This window comes from Microtus oregoni, unplaced genomic scaffold (assembly GCF_018167655.1).
Source record: "Microtus oregoni isolate MIOR12 unplaced genomic scaffold, Mior012 000000F_ref0000247, whole genome shotgun sequence".
Lineage (NCBI taxonomy): Eukaryota > Metazoa > Chordata > Mammalia > Rodentia > Cricetidae > Microtus > Microtus oregoni.
Window position 1 is genome coordinate 22,912,199 of NW_024543059.1, and position 19,915 is coordinate 22,932,113.

Here is a 19,915-nt window from a genome sequence, read left to right on the forward strand (position 1 = left end):
AGATTCTGGAAATAAAACTTTCTAAACATCAGAGACCTCTTACTTTAACATGTTCTTCTAGTTGATCTAGTTTGTTATTTTGTGTTTAATTGGCAAATTAAACTTGATCACAGCTATGCATGTAGAGAGATCTACAGTATCTTTAGGGTTTGAAAGTCTCTTTGCCTGTTCATATTGCCTAGGGGGTCTAAAAATATGTGACCTGGAGATAATGGGGACAGTTGGGTCTGAGGAGGTTTGAGTGGCAGTTACTGGAAGAAGAATCCCGTTGAAGTTACATTTATGTGGATGGACCCATAGAGATTACGTGACAAGGTTTCAGGAAAGCTCCCGATGAAAATTTCATATATTGGCCACACCCTGCCTGGACCTACCTTTGTCGAGAAGACAACATCCGGGGAGAAAGCAAGAGTAACCTGCTTTTCTAGTCAATCCATCCTCCTAGGAACAACAAGGCTATGTCTGCGCACAGGTCTAGAATGAAGTTGAGTACAAAAGAAATCTCCTTTTAACTTGAGGGAGCATTCTAGATTTCCAAGGAAGTATTATAAGAAGCAAAATAATTCCTTGGTTCAAAAAAATAAATGTAAGCAGCAATTCATGTCTGTGATTGCCCATGAGTAATAGGGAAGTCAGATGAGAGTACAGACTGGGGCTGTTCTAGCACATTAAATTATTACCTTATGATAGCTTGAGTGTTATTTATTGTTTCTCAAACATATGATCTTAATGGAACACATTGTCTCTAATAATGGTTTGTCTGTAATAATGGTAGGGAACGTGGTGTCTATTAATAAACAGTCCTCTTCAAAGAAATGCAAGTCTCATTCTTGGGAATGACAGGGCATTATAATTCAACATTTCTAATTCACTTAAAAACATATAGTTATACATAAACCATTGTTGTCTGTAAATTAAAGCTATGACTTTCAAAAAAAACTATCATATGCTTATATGTATATCATAGAGGCAACTACGAATGACTTCAAGTGTTGCTTGAAATAATTTCTGGACTCATGAGGAGCTGATATTTAGAGTACCATTTACTAGGACAATTCTGCAATGATGAATTTTTGTAAAAATAAATAAAATTAGATTCCCTAGGAGGTTCCTTATAACACACATAGCTTTATGGGGATTTTCCTGGAGTATATCATTCTCCTTTGGAATAGTCCCATACATCCTGCACATTATTATCATATAGACTTAGAACAAACTGTGGTAAGCTCATGCCCAGATATTTCTTGGGGACAGAAAAAAAATGCAAACCATGTTTGCATTTTTGAGTAACATCTATTGAATGTAAGGGTGGAGTCAGGGAATTTTTTTTTCTGTGAGTGAGAACACCCAACCCTTTTGAGGACTTTTAAATCCTCAGTTAAACCCCAATTAAAAATATTTGTATATGAAAAATAACATATGTCATCTGTTATTAGCATCCATACTCACACCAAGGCTTAAGACTGACATCAACACTAAACTCACGGGCCTCTGACACTGTACATGTTCTGATGACTTCCCCTTATGTTATAACCACAAAGTGAGGCTAAGGAATTATAAATCTTGTAGTGGTCTGCAATTGGTCTATGTGTCCAAATTTCCCTTATCACATATGATCCTAACACTGAAGAGATTCAGTAAGGGTCAAAATCCCAAGACACGGAGGGTTAGCCAGTCAGCTAGAGGCCTCGCTAGCACTGAGTTTCCTCACGGCTAAAGCAGAGATAATAATGACAGTTAACAGTTTTTCTGTTTCTGTGGCCATTGTCTACCCTTGTTATGTGATGACAACTCACTGATAGTTCTGAACTAAATAGCAAGAAGCAAAGTCTCTACAGAAATTTGTGCCTACCGTCTACTTGGTCTTTCTACATAGTATGCACCCCCTACCTGCTTCCTCTGCTTTTTCTTCACTATTTGGAGATGCTGTTCACATTCCCATATCTGTATCCCCTCTTCCTCTTCACATTTTTCATTTCCATCCCTAAGTGTTAGTTCTTAACTGGGCTCCTCCTAGTATTGGAACCACAGGTGAAGATCCCTTGTACATGTTGTCAGCTTCTGTAACATTAACTTGCTTAACCCAGAGTGGTATATTTATTTGTATTTTGATAAATAATTTTTGCCTAAAGACCAGAGGCATAGCTAAAGCCACTTAGAGGCAGGCAATGGTGACATACACCTTGAATCCCAAGATTTGGGAGACAGAGTCAGAGGATCTCTGAGTTCAAGACCATCCTGGGCTACACAAGCTCAATACAGAAACAAATCTAGGTGGTGGTGGCTTACACCTTTAATCCCAGTACTAGGGAGTCATACACCTTTAATCTCAGCACTATAGGGAATATAAAATGGGAGGAGATAGACTTGGTTTTCTTAGTCTGCGTTCACCCAGCCTTGGTAGAGGTAAGACTTCTCTAGTGGCTTCGCTGCTTTACTTTTCAGATTGAACCCTAATTTCTGTCTCTGGGTTTTTATTATTTGTGCTACAATAATATGCTCACGACATGAAAATAATCTGTACACATATTTGGTAGTTCTCATTAAGATTCATCCTCAGTCTAAGCGAGATATTATATTTTTAGATTCCTCCCTTTTAATTAACAATTTCTACTGCCTTGGCTATTATAGGTAGCCTTTAATGACTCCTCTAGGACCCAGGCTCCAGTTGGGTAACCTTAGGACTTGGCTGTGCACTGGATTTTCAGGAATCTGCTAGTCAGTGGACCACACTTCTGATTCATGACCCACTCGTCAGCAGCACTGAGCCCTGGGTTCCATATTTGTGGAGTTCAAGCCTTTTTTTTTTTTTCTTCTTCTGTGGTGTGTGACCCTGCACTCTGAAGACCTCATTCTGCTTGTTTCTGACAATTTCTCCAAGGTGTCAGGCGGCCTGAATTATACTCCTGGACTCCGGCACTCCAGTTAGCCTGCTCGGCTTGGTTCAAAGCACAGGCATGTGAACACCCCCAGTGTCAAAGCATTTTATTGTAAAGGACCCAGTTAGAGTGTTATATTAATAACAATAATACTACAACTATAATAAGAGAGCGAAGAAAGAATGGATGCTCATACATACGTCGTGTTTCCTGGATCTGAAAATAGGTAGGCAGAAGCATAATTGAGTATGGGCATTTGTGGAGAGATTGGTTCTGATTAAGAAAGACATTTGATGAAGTGACATGTTTCCCCCTAAACAGCTCGCGTCACGGCTGGCCCTGCTCCTGCTGGTTCACCCCATGTAGTCCCAAGGACTTAGACTGTGTCACACACATTACTGAGCCTGACAAATAGGAGTTCATGTTGGCTTAGAGAAACCACTGCTTATATCCGCAGCTTGAAGTTTTATTAGGAAAAGCGATTCTCACCACACATCCAGAGAAACGGAGACTGAAGGGAAATGAACATCCTGAGATACCCATTTTATTTATTTGTTTTTTTTCTGAGAACAGGGCCTCGTGCTTTCAGAGAACAGTAGTTCACCTCTCTTCCTCACTCCATACCCCAGCGCTCTCTCTCTCTCTCTCTCTCTCTCTCTCTCTCTTTCTCTCCATGCCATCTCTCTTTTCTCTGCCTCTATCTCTCTGTCTCTGTTTCTCTGTGTGTGTCTGTCTTTCCCCCCCCACCGTGTGTGTGTGTGTTTGTGTGTGTGTGTATATGTATATGTATATATATATATATATATATATATATATATATATATATATATGCGCGCGCGCATGCGTGGATGCATGCATGGGTGCGTGTGCGTGCGTCTGTGTGTGTGTGTGTGTGTGTGTGTGTGTGTGTGTGTGTGTGTGTGTGTACAGAAGCAAAGCCATGTGTCTGCTCTGGTGACAGCAGCACCAGAGCCTTAATCATTGTTTACTGATTCGGTGCATTTTACTAGCAGGCAGTGCTTTTCCAGAGCGCCGTTTTCCTGGCAGGGTGCAAAGAAGGCTTCCAGGGGCAAAGTGTGTGTCTCGAGGCTGTTCCCGCTCGCTCGCCATCCCTGGCACTGTCTAACCATCCCTGACGGGGCCACCGCGCCAAGGCAATGGGCTGGCATGTCAGCCTCTGCCTCTGACGGTGCTCATCTGGCGGTGGTGTTAATGAGAGGCTGATAAAAGCAGGAGGCAGGGCACAAAGGACCCGACGGGGCATCCTAGCATCCAAACAGTGCGTGTGGCAGGCAGAGCCAACACGTTTCACACTGAGATCTGCTCATGTGGTGAAAAGAATTGAAAATGACAGGCTGGGGGCTTTACCTTTGCCTCCGTTGGGCTTTTTTGGTTGTTATTGTTGTTTGGTTTGCTTACTCTGCTTTGAGATTCTGAGGCTGCCAATGCCTTCGTTGCCTCTCCCGGCTTTTCTTACAATCATATATGCATTTTCCTTAAAATAATGGATTAGACATAAAATTGAAAGCGGGACAGTGAAGAACCATTCAGTTTTTTGAAGAGTTGATCTGTCGCCTTTAATAACGCCCCCCACTTGGTTCCCCTATTTTGGGGGGTCGATACCTGAAATCTAGCAATCAATAAATCTGGATAAGGTGGAGGTGGATGGGTTAGCCTGCAGGTGGGAGCCAGAAAGGAGAGCTTGTAAAGGCATGCAGATATCAGGGTGACCCTGGACCCTCATAGGTGACTATTCCAAGTGCCCATAAAATGTCAGAAAATGCCTACAGTTCAACCCTATTCACACCTGCCACCTTAGAGGGAGGGCCAATCAGGTAGTATCAAACGTGGCGGTTTTCCTGGGTTCCAAGTTGGGTACCACTAGAGTTTTTGCCCACGAGGCTCACATCTCAGTAACCCCTTAATTGAAAATGCCCTTCCCCCAGCATCCTGAATTTCCTGCCACCCATTTCTGATGCTTTAAAACCATTTATGGTGCTGTTTCCCTTTGCATTGTTTACTTGAAATATTAAATTTTTTTATTATGAATAAAAAATGTTCAATATTAGGTGAAAATCCATAGTGATAGGATGAGATGTTAAAAACAGCAATATCTGTCAGGCAGGCTTCTTCGTTCATTGCTATCTAGGCCACTTTCTGGTCTGGGCAGTGGGCTTTTCCATCACATCCAGGTCCCAGCACCATCCTCATTCTCTTACCTGGGGACCTCACAGATGCCCAATGTAGTGTCAATCAGTTCCTCCTTTAGAGTAGGTCTCCCTGACCACTTAAGAATTCCTTCAACAACTTCTCAGCCTCCTGTAGATTGATGGGACTCAGGAAAACTGAGGAATAATACAAAAATCTTCCCAGCATCTTGAATTTCTAAGGATTCAGAAAAGTAATAAGTACAGGGTGAGTTAAGGCTTACTGAACTTACTAAGCTCCATCTTCAGGTGTCTGAAAAGGAACTGACTTCACACATGTTAATATGCAGAGTGAGCTGCACCAAATGTATGTAGTCAGGACCCTCAGGCCCACAGAGGCAGGCACCAGGACCCAGTCTCCTGCTCCCAATAACTGTACAGGTATGTGACATCCTGTCAAAGGCTCTTGGCTTCATGGAAGATGCTGGTGCAGACATTAATTTCTTTGCTTAAAATGCTGGAACAATGCTGATCTAAATAAAACTAGGAACATCTCTGGGTCCAGATGCCAACATGGGCATGTCACAGAGCCACTGATGTCCTCCTCATCCTTACGTATCTCGGAGATATATCTCGGGGCTGAAGTTAATAGCTAATACTGTCTGAGATGGAAGATGGAGAGTGTAAGCAGGGAGATCCAGGGAGGGAAGAGAAGAGGAAGAAGAGCTAGCCAGGAAGGAAGGATGAACAAGAAAGGAAGAGAAGATCACCTTTAAGCCTTTTCTTTCCTCTTTCTTTCAAATGACACAATAGAATTTTTTTTTTTCCCGAAGTTGTATTAGGGATTCACTTAAGCAGAAATGAACTGTAATATGCAAATAGTTCTAATTGGACTGCTAATAGAGCGTGTCTCTGTTGTTTTTTTGTAGGGAGTTTTATGCCTATGTAATCAGTGCAGACAGCCGTTAAGTAAATGAAGAGGCAACTAACAATGTCAGAAAAGAGACCGGGCGGTTCCGGCTGACACTACCCTAATCTTCTAGGACCCATTAAATGGCAGTTTCAACGCATTACCTACCATAACATCCTTGAATATCACTGATTTTATTTGCAGTATCAAACATTCCATTTCATGCCCCATTAACAGTGGGAGCCTGAGCTTTTTGACGCAGCTAAACATTTTACTAACTACCTGGACTAAGTAACCAATTAACTTTTGGAGACAATACGGCCAATTAAGCGCAGAAAGGTAAGGCTGTCATCCCCCACGAAAATTGAATTTCCTCTTCCTGATGGCACTTATTGTCGCTGCTCAATTGTTAATGGGGATTCGGTCCCTATTAAAGGATGAAGGCGATGTGGAATGGAAAAGTTCAGGGGGACTCGGTTCCTAAAGAGTAGGTCACTAAGTGTCCCAATCGGCCACTAATTCTGTTAACTTTTCTTCATGGCAGATTATTGGATGGGGCTGTGGCAGGGCTCTAATATGACATTCGGTGATAGTACATTGCACAATCTGGTTGCTCCTGAGGAACCCACAGGCTCAGGGCTGTAGTTAGAACCTTATATAGAAGGCTCGGGGAAAAAAAGCATTGTTTTTCTTTTTGGTTGTTGTTTGTTTTTTTGTTTTTGACAGCAGAAAGATGAGCGCTCGGCAAGATATTACCCTGCTTATGACTGGTGTGAACTCTTCAGAGAGGAAAATACAAAGTCGTGGGTAGAGAGGTGTGCTCCAAATTAACCCTCTGTGGTTTGGGAAGTCATTTTCTAAATGGCAGACAAGGTCTCTGGCGGTGACGCTGCTCCCTGGCTCTGACTCCAGTCTGCTGAAATGGAGCACAAGTAATGAACTTGGAGATCGCATTTTGAAGGCTGGAGGCAAATTTCATTCCTTTCGGTGGGGAGTCTTTCATCTTTGGAAGCACACAAGAAAATTTGTCCTGGAGGGCATCCTCCAAAGGCCTTGTATGAGTGAAATACACAAAACTCATGTGAAGCCATGGCCCAGATGTTGACCATACATCTGTTTCAAAAAAAAAAATAATCAAAAAAGGAAGCACAACACTTCAACTTCATAACAATGTGATTCTTTTGAAAGAGAAGACAAACCATTGGAGAGGCTCTGGGAAAGGAGGGAGAAGGCGAACTACACGCCTAGTTATTTGGGTCTGACTTTGCGACGGAAATGCTAAGGCTTGAACATTCTCTGTTTTCAAACCATTTATTCCTAAAACTGTGTGATTTGTTATGCATCAGTGTTTTGTCCACATGTATGCCTGTGTATTATCTGAGCGCCTTGTGCCCATGGAGACCAGAAGAGGGTATCAGAGCCCTTGGGACTGGAGTTATAGATAGGTGGGAACTGCCATGTGGGTTCTGGGAGTTGAACCTAGGTCCTTTACCAAACCAGTCCATACATGTAAGCAACTGAGCCATCTCTCCTACCCAAACAGTATCATTTTTTTTTAAAAATAAACATTTATTTAAATGTTTTGTTTTTATTCAGTACCTGTTCTAATGAACTTAAAAATCTAACTTGGAACAGAAAGCTCATAATAAAGTAAGAGTAAAAATTATGCATATAGTTATTCATGGACTATTGCACCAGTGGTAAAATGTTTTGGGTACCCATCGAAAAACTGTTGAGTGTCTGTGGGAGGGCAGAGGGAGGATAGCGATCCATATATTCCACTGCTAAATCAGTAGCCTTGTTTCCCGACAGTTATGATATTTCTGACAGAGCCTATGTGGCGGAACAGAAGGAGCCTAAACAGTAAAGAATTAACATTTGAGCGCTTCAGATGTAAGTGTCTTTTGAGAATTTGATAAGAATGTTTACTTGCAAACACCTTAGAAAGAAATTCCTCTAGGTTAGTCTGAATCAGTTAATAACCCAGAAGAGAGATTTTCTTCGAAATGTCCCTTGGATTTCAATGTTTTTTTTTTTCAAGAGTTGTGATTTTTGTTACAAAAGTGAATGCTCTGGACTGTTTATTTAAGCCTTTTCCCATGGCAGAGGATGATTTAAAAGTGATTTTGGGAGTTTGGGCTTCCTGTTATTTAAAATAGATAGAGGTGTAAAGCTTCCCACTCCCAGCCACCCACAACTCTACATGAGAAGAATACAAACATGCAAGCAATGACAAAACTCCATCAGCATAACTCAGACCCACAGAAAGAGCTGTGGCCAGGGGATTCTCCTAACCTAGAATGGGAAGCAAATGCAATAGAAGGCTTGCTGCTCAGGCCTTCCCAGAGCTCAGACTGCCCTGCTGATGGGGGAAAAAGATAAAACCTAACCCTGGGAAATCCCAGTGTGTTCCTTCCTGCTCTCTGAAGTGTGAAGGGAGCCTACATTCTTTGTTTCTTGGATTAATGAGGAGTGAAAAGGAGGAGGAGAATGAGTATCTATGATAACATTCAAGGAAGCACATCTCAGGGTTCCACAGTGTACCACCAGCAGGAGTAAGACATGTCCCAGGAAGCCAACCTTCGCAACAAACCATCAACAAAAGAGAACAGATCCCAGGAGTATGTGAAAATTTCTGTTCTAATCCACAGGCTCCAAATAATAAAAATAATAATAATAGCAATAATAATAATAATCTATGAAAATCTGGATGTGTTATTAACTAAAGTATTTGGAAGAAAGAGTAAGTGTATCCTTTTATCATCTTGGGATGAACAAGTGATCTCCAAAATACAAATTTACATTGCATACGAAACTGTTACAAGTACTTGGTTGAAAATATTCTTAATTATCACAGGTAAAAACACTGTTTAGAAATCTAAACCTAAGCTAACCTAGGGGAAGTCTGACAAATGTATACTTTTCACTTAATAAAGTTCTGACAAATCAATAAAAAAATAGTACACTAACAGTTTTCAAGGACATAAATAAAAATGACCAATAAATACCTATAGTTTTTGAGCTTGGATCACAATTTTTAAAACGTGCAAATGGAAAACAGTAAGTTCCCATTTTTCATCTCTCTGACCAAATAAATGCCAGGTAGATTTTTCTTCAGAGTCAAAGCAGGGGGAAGTGGCCTGTCACCTACTCAAAGGTTCCAGAGAAAAAGTGACTAATATATTCCCAGCTCAAAATGATGCAGTCACTAGTTCTGCAGTTCCAAATGCAGGCAAACACAACATTCACATATATATATATATATATATATATATATATATATATATATCTTTCATATACTTTTACAAAAGCATAACATTTTATTGGCAATAAAGTATCTGTGAACATGGGAATAATAGTTATGATAAATTTAACAGGGCTAGGTGACACACACCTGTGAACTCAGGGTTAAGGAGGATGGGGCAAGAGGGGAATGAGCGTGAGGCCAGCCTGGGCTACATAGAGAGACGTTACCTGCAAAAAACAAAGTATGGAGTATAGCTCAACAAGAGAATGTTTGCTTAGCGTGCACAAAACCCTAGCTTTGCGTGACATCTCATGAATAAACAAATTAACATGAACTACACAGAATTGATTCTTTGGCATGTTACATGAGAAAAAGTATACTCTGGCACATATAACGTAATTTCTTTTTCTGATGTGTGCATCATACTTTTCCTTGAGTATGCCTACAGATTTGCACTTATGTCTCCCATAGAGGCACACAGGTACATACCTCTCCTTTTGGATTGCATGAGCTAATATCTTCATGAATGTGCAGAGTTCCTGAAAAACCTCCTAAGAAATGGTGCATGCAGGTTGCATTCTGGCCTCTGCTGATGGAGAGCGTTCCATCCTCTCCTTTTGGACATTCTGGGTTTTCTGATTATGCCTCTGCATTCTTTCGTATAAGTTATTACCACCACCACCACCAAAAATACGTCGTTTATGGAGACACAAGGCATTCTGGGCTGTTTTCTTCTTCATAGCTTACACTAAAAACAAAGAAGGCTATTTTTATGAAGAAGCAGATTTTTTCCCCCTGCCTGCCAGTGGGGTTAAAGACATGACATGACAGCCTGCAATAATTTGTCCTTACCAGAGATGTTCTGCGAAGGCTTATCAAGCCCAGTATTGTGTTAAAACATGAACTCACCTCTTCCCCTGAGAACCTCACATTTTAATAAAGGGCATGAATTCTTGTGAAGTGGACAAAGGAATAACAAGTGATTCATCGTCCTCTAAGGGCTCTTGAAAGATTGCAGTGACAAGACAGAAATGAGATGCCTAGTCATGTTTGGGCTTGACTTACTATTTAGCTTTTTTTTTTTAAAAAAAAAAATCTATTTTCCAGAAATATCAACTCTGCTTCTTCACCAAGTTTAGGTAAATGGCAAAGAAGTCCAAACACCCAGCTTTGAACCGTTTTATATCTGGCTTTGCTCTGACCATTTAGAAAGAGACTGTAGGTGAAGAGATGAAGCGCCCAGCGATGCTGAGTGGCAGCTCCAAGCCGCATTGAGATCCATCTCTGAGTATCCCTTCGTGACTATTTCTTCACGGCAGTAAGTCATCCTCTGTGGCTCGCTTGCTGTTAGAACACTACTTATTTCAGTACGTTTTTAGTAGCTTTATTTTTTCCATGTGCATGAGTTCCGTCTACGAGCATCTCTCCTACATACGATCTTATTGACGAGGCTGTGCCTTTTCTGAAAACAGGAACGCAATATGGAGGTGGCCTTACGTAGACAGAATGTGTCAATGTACTTACCTCTTGTTTTGATCCGCATAGTATCCATTTGTTTCATATCCACTCTGCCCTACTGTGGGACATAAGTCGCCTAGCCACACATTGTAAAGAGAGAACTGCTTCCTTCAACTAACGTGAGGCCTGGTGACATGACTCACTAGATAAGGACTCCTGACCACTCGAGTTCTGTTCCTGAGGCTCACATGGCAGATGAAGACAGCCAATTGGTGCAAGTTATTTTCTGACCTCCACATGCATTTTGTCATGTATGTATGTGTGCATGCGCATGTGCTTCACTCCAATGCACAAACATGGGTCCACACGCAGACACATACACACACAGAACAATGTTGTAAAAAATCTAAAACTAAGGCTGTGCAGGGGTGGTGCATGCCTTTAATCCCAGCACTCAGGAGGAAGAGGAAGGCAGATCTCTGTGAGTTCGAGGCCAGCCTGGTCTACAAGAGCTAGTTCCTCTACAGGCTCCAAAGCTACAGAAAAATCCTTCTAAAAAACATATATATGTGTGTGTGTGTGTGTGTGTGTGTGTGTATAAAACTAATTTTAGATAGCGCAACAAAATCTGAGTGTTTAAAACAGGTCTTTTGTTTGCTTGTCTAAGGAAAATTGGATTTGCAGTCACAAACAAATAAAAGACAAATGAGTCTGAAAATCCACCAGAAAGGACTATAGGTTCTCAACCTGCCTAATGCTGAGACCCCCTTAATGCAGCCACTCATGTTGCGGTGACTCCCCAACCATAAAATTATTTTTCATTCCTACTTCATAACTATACATTTGCGATTGGTATGAGATGCAATGTAAATATTTTTGGAGATAGACGCTTGCCAAAGAAGTCATGATCCACGGGTTGAGAACTACTGGGCTATAGAGAGACGTAGACTGACGCAGCTTGAAGTCAAATGAACACAAATGCGCCCGTGACAAGGGAGACGAGAACAGGACGAGGTGGGACTCGCTGGTACACAGGATGCTCTCTGCACATGGGACATGAAAGAAAGGGCCATAGAGGGTGCATGAGCACTACTTATGGGCAGCGTTATTATAGGATCACAGCGGATAAGGATACACGACCCCGGTGGTGGTGCAGGGTAAGCAGGTAATGGCAGAAGCCGAAGTCAATTGCTTAATTAGAAAAGCTGATAGGTTCCAGAAACCATGGAATCATTAAGATACGTCACGGCCAATGAGGGAAAATAGGTGCACTGGGTTTGAGGAGACTATGGAAGTGCACGGTTAGGCCTAAGGGCTGGCTGCTAAGCTGTCAATCAAACCTAAAACAGGTCTGCAGGTGTGGATGATGATGGGGCAGAGTGTATCCCAGCAGATCCCAAAAAGTACAGAGAAGAGCAGTACCCACGCCATTACAGTAAGAAACACTCACTTAAAATTTCCGAGTCAGGGGTAGGGTTCTATCGAATCATGGGGGAGCGGGGATGGAGGAAGTCAAAGAGGAGACAGACACATTTTGTTATGTATGGGTTTGAAGTCATTCAAAGTCACTTAAGTTGTAATAATGAGGTTCATTTAAGACCTGGGACTCACTGAAATAATATGGTTAAAGCCACGAGACATTCTAACTGTACTTGCCATAACAGAATCCATTTGAGCTATTATTAATCTAATCTCATAAGTGCATGTAATACCCCAGCAAGCAAAGCAAAGCTTTGAATTTGGTCTCCACTAATAGGAAGAGTAGCTCCTGTACTCTTCACTGGGATTCTCTGTACCATTAAGCAATTACTGGTGGCTAGAATACCAGCCCACATGTCGCTATTTCTGGTTAGGAGATTTTCTTGCCTGCCTGACTAAATCTTCCAATTAAACGCAATGGTACTACATCCATTTCGGGTCCGCGTCCTCAATGCTCAGCAAGAAGTATTGTTGCTTTCTGTAAACAGTTTGAGGAGCCGTTGAACCACACACATCGGCTTTGCCGATTTGAAACCTGCTGAGGGTGGCACCGGTGTCATTGTGCAACTGGAGACAGGGAGATCAGGAGACAAGAGCAGTCTCACAAGTATGAGCGCAGAATCTTTAGAGACAAGATCCACTCCATCCAACGGTATCTTCCAAGGATTTTTTTTCTTGCTCCTTTCGACCGGTTTCATCAATAATTACAGTTCAATAAGGTTTCTTTTATCTCAAGTTCTATTGAAACTGGAGGGCCAAACATGGACCAAATAGCATAGCTGGTGAAACTTCAACAATGTTGATCAGAAATTCAGAGTTTTGAATGAAACCAATAGCGGCAGCGAGGCCATTGCTGTGGCAGCTGCGGCTCACGCTAATTTATTAGGACGCTTACATGCACTTGAAAATGAGAAGCATAGCTTTAGCTTGTAAAAGTTGGATTCGCATCTAGAAATAAGTGGTTTTGGAGTAAGAGTTGTTCTTCAGTCTTTTCAAAAAAAATGAGTGTGTTTGTGAAGAAAAATATTTGGTAGTGGGCTAATCTGTGTCTGCTCAAAGGACAGAAGAGGGAGCTAGATCTGTTGGGGCTGAAGTTTCATGTTGTATGAGGAGCGGCGGAGCTGCGTCCCCAGCACCCCGGCTGCCTGGCTAGCTTATGCCCGAAATAACAACACACAAACTGTATTCATTTAATCACTGCTTGGCCCTTTAGCCCTAGCCCTTTCTGGCTAATTCTGATATCCCGATCAACCCATCTCTAATAATCTGTGAGCACCATTCTTACCGGGAAGATTCTAGCCTAAGTCCATCCTGGGTCGGAGCTTCATCGCGTGCATCTTCCCTGGAGCGGGGAGCATGGCGTCTCTCTGAGGCGTCTGCTCCCAAGAGGAGAGCTGTGGAGTCTGAGCTCACTTCCTCTTCCTCCCAGCGTTCTGTTCTGTTTACTCCTCCCACCTATCTTCTAACCAATGAGGGCCAAGCAGTTTCTTTTTATTTAACCAATGACCTTCCTCCATCAGTTACAGGTGTTTGCAGGATTCCAGACTGTTTTTTGGGTTCTGGCATTTGAACTCCAAACCTCACGCTTGCTCTGTATGTACTTGTAACTGCTGACAAGCCCCTTGAACCATTTTTGACTAATTTTAGTAAGAATCTATTCTTTTTCAGAAAATGCTGGTAATTGATGCACAGGATAGACATACAAATTTCTTGGGTTTGGGAAGGCCAGTGCAGAGAGATGGTTCTGTGTTACAGGATAGTGAGGATGCATACACCCTGTGAAGACAACTAGCTCAGAGAGCAGGCTGTCATTCTGGCATCTGCTGGATGTCTAAACCTGGGCCATCCACTTCCCCGATCAGTGTCTCAGGTTTATCTCTACAAAGTAGACAGTAGTAGTAACTATCCCACAGAGTTATTGTGAAAATTAAATGAGATTCTAAATTAAAGAACTTACCTCATTATCTTAATTATTCATGAGCAAGTTCATATATGGAGCCTTGGGAATGGTGCTAATGGTAGCAGATAATGAATATATAAATATCTGAGTGGATTTAGGTAAAGTCATAGATAATGGTAGTTCTAGATTCTTTGAATATAATAAAGTTAAGGACCTGTGGGATGGATTTGTAGCTTTTTAATGATCTCTTCCCAGAAGTTACTGGAGTCCCTGAGAACAATGCCTTAAGGTGTTGCATCCTGAGGCAAACAGTAAACATGGGTATCAATGGATGAGACAAACAGACTTGCCCCCGTTACGTGGAGAAATCGTTAGTCCTTGGATATATACAAACATTGTTTATCTGTTATAAAAAAACGAATGAAATCATGTTGTCTGGGAGAAATGGAAGCCACCGGGTACAGTCTTATTAAATAAATAAAGTCAATCTCAGAAAGACAAACAGTGTGTTGTCTTCTTTCATTTTACATAGAAACATAGATACGTAAAATCATGGGTATAGGATGACATGAAATAGAAGATAGAAGGAAAACCTTGGAGGGGACAAAGGGGACTAATTCGAGGGGGGACATGAGAGAGACTATGTAGGGGAGTAAGCTTAGCTCATGCTATAACAGACAGAAAAAAAGAAGCGAGGGTTCAAAATATCTCCGTGACTCCCACATCTCGACTCCAGTTTTACAAACTTCATTGTTAGAGTGTCTCCAAATCTGGTTTTATTTTATTTTTTTTTGCTGTTTTTTTTTTTTAACAGAGAGAAATTACTTCTGCCTGATTTTTAACTTGATGATTCAACAATCTTAAGATGGGAGAAAATATGTGATGTCTTCGATTTCCTTATATTTATGTGACTTTTTGATTGTTGACAATTAAACCTAATTTTAATTGTTCATCTTTTATACATCAGAACAATTCAGAATTCAGTGATGAGCTCTTATGTAAAGACCTAAGTGGAATAAATGGAAGCAGACAAAAAAAAAAAGTCTTGCTTGTCGACTGGTACTTCTTATAGTTAACTACACTCTGTAAGCTGGGTAATGGCTTGAAGGCGAAGAGCACTTGCTGCTCTTCCAGAGAAGATGGGGTTGATTTCCAGCACCCACATGGCAACACACAACCATCTGTAACTCTAGTTCTGGCGGCTCTGACTCTCTTCTTGCCTCCTCAGATACCAGGCACACAAGCAGGGCACAGACTTGTATGCAGGCAAACAAAGACCATGATGGGTTGTCCCACTGAAACAGTCTAACTGAGCTAATGGGAGCTCACCAACTCCAGCTGGAATGGGAAAGAAAAAGCATAGGACCAAACTCGTCCCTCTGAATGTGGGTAACAGTTGCATGGCTGGGGCAGACTGAGGGGCCACAGGTAGTGGCACCAGGATTTATCTCTACTGCTTGTACTGGCTTTGTGGAAACCTATTCTCTTTGGATGATACATTTCTCAGCCCTGTACCTTCTCCAAAGCAATGTGTCTTACCCTCACTAAGGAGTGGAGGGGGTGGGGCGGGAGGGTGTGTGGAGGAAATGAGAGGAGGGTTGGGAGTAGGAACTTGGATTGGTATTTTTTTAAATCTAATAAATTTTAAAGACCATATACAAATAACTAGTAGTTAAACAAGCTGTCAAAAACATGTTTTAATATATAATATAAATAAATAATACAATATAAATATTTATAATTATATATACCACATACCATATATAATAAATATAATATAAATAACCATACAATATAAATTAAAATGTATATATATATACATACATACATACATACATATTCTTCAAACCTACAATAAACACAATTAACTCACATTCTTTTTTTCCCGCCGTTTCCAAGGGTGAGTATAGTATTGGATGGCTTACATCTTTGGTGCCTACAGTGGTTTGGTTGGATCTTAAAGAATCTCCAAAGAATCTTTTGTTAATACTTTAATAAGCAGCCTGTGGGCCTACTGGGCCCACTAGCCGGGCCTGCCTAGTGGGTGGGAGAAAGTGACATCGTTGTGGGGTGCCTTTGAAGTGCACTATGGACCCCTGGCCCTGCCATTCTGCTTTGGCTATCTGGTATGAAGAGAGTAGTTCCCCGCCCTTATTTATGCAGGTGATGGCATTTAGCCCACCAAAGAAGAGAGCCACAGATATTAGCCAACCCTCCCAAGCTGGGAACCAAGCTTTCCTCCCTCCACGTGTTTCATCACAGCACCTGAAAGGAAGCAAACTTCCTTTGTGCTGCAGACTTTTGTTCTCAGTTTTGGTTAAATTTGACTCTTGAAAGGATGCACTGCCCAGCTGTGGCACTCTTCCCTTTCAAAGGCTAGTGTGGGGTTCAGTGACAAGAGACCTGGAGGTTTAATAACATAAGATAAAGGCCATTTGCCCTTTATGAGATTTTCTAACTACTTCTTCTCGCTCCTTCCCTAAACTAAAAGCCTCATTCTTCCCCTTAGAGTCTGGCCAGAATGGGAAACTGCAGGGCCCGAGGCCCAGCTGCAGAAGCTCATGACATTGACCCTGTGGCTCCCTAATAGATCTGCAAAGTGCTTTGTTCCTAGAAATCATCTGTTGAGTAGCTCGGAGCCATTGTACATCTTGTTAGAGCAACAGAAGCGCCACGGAATGAACTAAAATCTCCCTGCAGAGTTGCTCTATCATATGGTCAGAACAGTCTGAACTTTCAGCAAATTTGTGTTACAGTCCCAAGTAGCCATGGTTAAGTCTGTATGGGGTTAAGTGAGAAATACGGAGCTGCTGTTATGTGTCTTCAGGGAATGACAAAGCCCTGGGCATGACGGGTCTGAAGGAATCCTTTTTCAGCCCTTTGTAAGTTTACCATAGGCTGAAGAAATAATAGGGAGGGGACTCAAGTATATGGTGCTAACTCATAGTGATTTTCAACATCATTCCTCTGATCATCAACTACGTCAAATATTTTCATAGGATTATGCACAATCCATGTACTTTCTTTGAAGTATTTCATTAGTTTATTTTAAATTAGTTATTTCTCTTCTGTTGTGAAGTTGGTTTTTTTTTTTTTTAATGCAGCCCAGATAGTAATTTTTCGCTTTGCAAGTGTTTTCCTCTTAGATTCAGGTTTATATTTACATTAATTGAATAATGCTTTCTGAAGGATTTCAGTTTTAAATGTGTGTTTCTTTCCTTTCAAAGTTATACATCCAGTATCCTGCCTAAGAGATCCTTCTCTAACCCATGGTCACATAGGTTCTATGGTCTTCTTTCTCATCTCTGTTTATTGGAGTCGTAACTATTCATGAAGGCCAAGGACATCTTCAACAAGACATTTGGTCTTGTAACATTTGAATGAGAATTTCCGGTTACATCCTGGGATCATTGAAATTAGTGTAGTCTTTTTGGATGCCAGGTACATGACCCTCTACCTTCAGCTGCCCATCCAACTTCATGTCATGGAGACAGTATTCCACAAGCTCAGCCTCACTCCAATGCCTCCTTAGGACAAGATGTAGGCAGACCTGAGATAGCTGGTGTATTCTGCCTGTAAGAAAGAGTGGCCTCCCCGTCCTCTGACCCAATCTAGAGGGCGTGATGTTAGAGGAAGGCATTCCGCCCACAGAACGCTTGGCTAACCAGGAGACCATGTGGTGAGAACTGAGTGTGACAGTTTGGATTGCAGTCTGCACACACAACACTGCTGTCCATTACAAAGAGAAAGCTCAGCACACTTGGATTGCTCTCCCTCAGCCTAAGGACCCTCACAAAGAAGGAAATGTAAAGGTTAGCATACTTGGCTAAATTTCAAGCAGTCAGTTTAATATTGGAAGCCTTAGCCAGCATCTAGACTCTTATCTAATGTTACTACACGATCCTAAGCTATTCTATAGAACAAATATCTTTTCTAAGGAAAAAGTTCTGGGCACTTCTGGCCTTGTAGATACTCAAGCTATAAATCAACGCCACTTCTGTCTGAACATATAAGGTTTTTCCAGAACACTTCTTCTTCCCTTGGAATTGTAAACAGGGCTAGCAGAACCAAGACATCCATTTACTTTTTAAAAAAAGACGTCATACTACACTTTGGGAAGAAGCATTCAGTAGAACTTTCACGTCCTAACAGGTCCCAGATAGCTAGTTCAGTTGAGAGATGTGATGTTTTCCTCGAAAACTCCTTTAAGAACTCCAGCCTGATAAATAAGCCCCAAATGAGCCTTCATGTTTCTCTAGACCTTAACGAGTCTTTATGAATGGTTGGGCTTCCTCCATCTCCTGGGGGATTCAGAAAAATTAAAGGTACACTTTCCGATAAATCCGTAACCAAAGAGTCCAGGGAGAAAGCAGCAGCTGCTTTCCTGGTACAGGATGAATTTGAACCTAGACTTTTACCAGACACCAAAAGCAAAAGTCTCAGCTTCAGTTGTTCACTGCTCTGTTTTCTTTGAGCTATGGCTTCCCTGGTTCTTTTCATTGCTTTACACCTTGAAGGGACAAGCCCCTCTGATGAGACATTATTTCAGTCAAGCACGGGAGACATTGACTGACTCTCATATCAAGAACTTATAAAAAAGGATGCTCAAGTTCTTCATCCCAGTTAGCATTGCCTTGACACTGGAGTTCACAGCTGAATTGCATCACTTCAGATACCATGGGACCTCCAACCTTGCAATGACCATAGCTAGCTCTCCATTATTTGCACATGGCACTGGGAGACATTTTGTTTTCTCCCTTTGCCATGAAGAAGTCCATATTGTGTTTCTGAACTTGCCAATCAGCTTGGAACGTGGTCCTGTTCTGCTCCTCACCTTTTAATGGCAGTATTACAGTTCTATACAAAAATGGAAATTTTCTGCTCTCTGTGTCATATAGAAAAATAAATGTAAGTCATTGTTTCCTCAGGAGCATACCTCTTATCAGTCAAATGTTTGACTCTCAGAGGACCTGTCCTCCATTGGGTCCTTCTCCTATGATGCCCTGAGTTTCAAGCCATATGGTTCTCATTCCCAAAGACACTCAGGCATCTTCACACATATGTTACTACCTTTCCAGTTCATATCTTTTCACCATATAATGGATATACCTGCTACTGTGGCCATAGAACTTCTCTAGTGCATGTTTTAACATCAGAAAAATATTGTCAGTAGCACTTCAAAATTTCCAGTCTATTTCAATCAGCTCCTCATTGCTTCTCAAAAATAACCTTGTTCACAAAAGCAAAGTCTCTGGGCTAATGAGATGGTTCAATGAGTAATGAGACCTCCAAGGTTGATGGTCTGTGTTTGGTTTCTGGGACAACCATAGTAGAAGAAGGGATCTGAACCCTGATAGTTGTCCTCAGACCTCCACAGCCATGCCTGCATACACATATCCACAAATAAATAAACTATAATGAAAATTAATTGAAAAATAGAGCTCTAGTCTCTAAATGTCTTTTTTAACATATCAGAGGGCCAATTACACGACTCATCTTTTTTTAAATATTTTATTTATATTTTTGAGACAGGGTTTCTCTGTTTTAGTTGTCCTTGAACTAGCTCTGTAGACTAGAGTGGTCTTGAACTCACAGAGATCTGCCTGCCTCTGGCCCCTACATGCTGGGATTAAAGGCATGTGCCAACCACTGCCTGACCACTACTCATATTTTTAAACTTCTCATATGTTATGAGGTGTGGGTGTCTTTGAATAACCTTGTTATCTGAAGAGCTACTGGAACAGGATCTTAAATTGAGGAAACATCCCCATCAAAATAGCCTATAGGTATTTTTTGATTAATGGTTGATGTAGGAAGGCCCTATGTACTATGCATGCAGCCACCCCTAGGCAGGTATTTCTGGCCGGTATAAGAATGTAACCTGAACAAGCCATG